The 350-nt window shown below is 55.4% G+C and overlaps 1 protein-coding gene across 1 annotated transcript in view; it reads right to left on the bottom strand.

The window, feature by feature from the left end:
- The window catches only part of EMH_0042220 (uncharacterized protein), a gene marked incomplete at both ends in the record, with an annotated part of 2,509 nt that overhangs the window by 944 nt on the left and 1,215 nt on the right, over positions 1-350 (bottom strand). The gene's annotated exons all lie outside the window — the stretch shown is intronic.

The following is a 350-nucleotide window of genomic DNA, read 5'->3' on the forward strand; positions in this document are numbered from 1 at the left end:
AGCAGCAGCAGCAACTCACCCTTTTGCTGCAGCAGCTCAGGACCCTCAACTCTATAGCATGTGGCTGGGGGGGCCCCCCGGGGGCCCCCCAGCTCTTAGTAAAGAAGAAACATATCTTCTTTCTTCTTTATGCTGCTGCTGCTGCAGCAGCAGCAGCAGCAGCAGCTGCTGCTGCTGCTGCTGCTACTGCTGCTGCTGTTGATTATAAATGTAGTTGTAGGTGTAGAGGGTTTTGCTGCTAGCAGAGAGTTTGGGGGTTTGTCTTCATCTGTATTTTCTCCTGCTGCTGCTGCTGCTCCTGCTGCTGCTGCTGCTGCTGCTGCTGCTGCTCCTGCTGCTGCTGCTGCTGC

Source organism: Eimeria mitis, genomic scaffold, assembly GCF_000499745.2.
Source record: "Eimeria mitis Houghton genomic scaffold, Emh_scaff1711, whole genome shotgun sequence".
NCBI lineage: Eukaryota > Apicomplexa > Conoidasida > Eucoccidiorida > Eimeriidae > Eimeria > Eimeria mitis.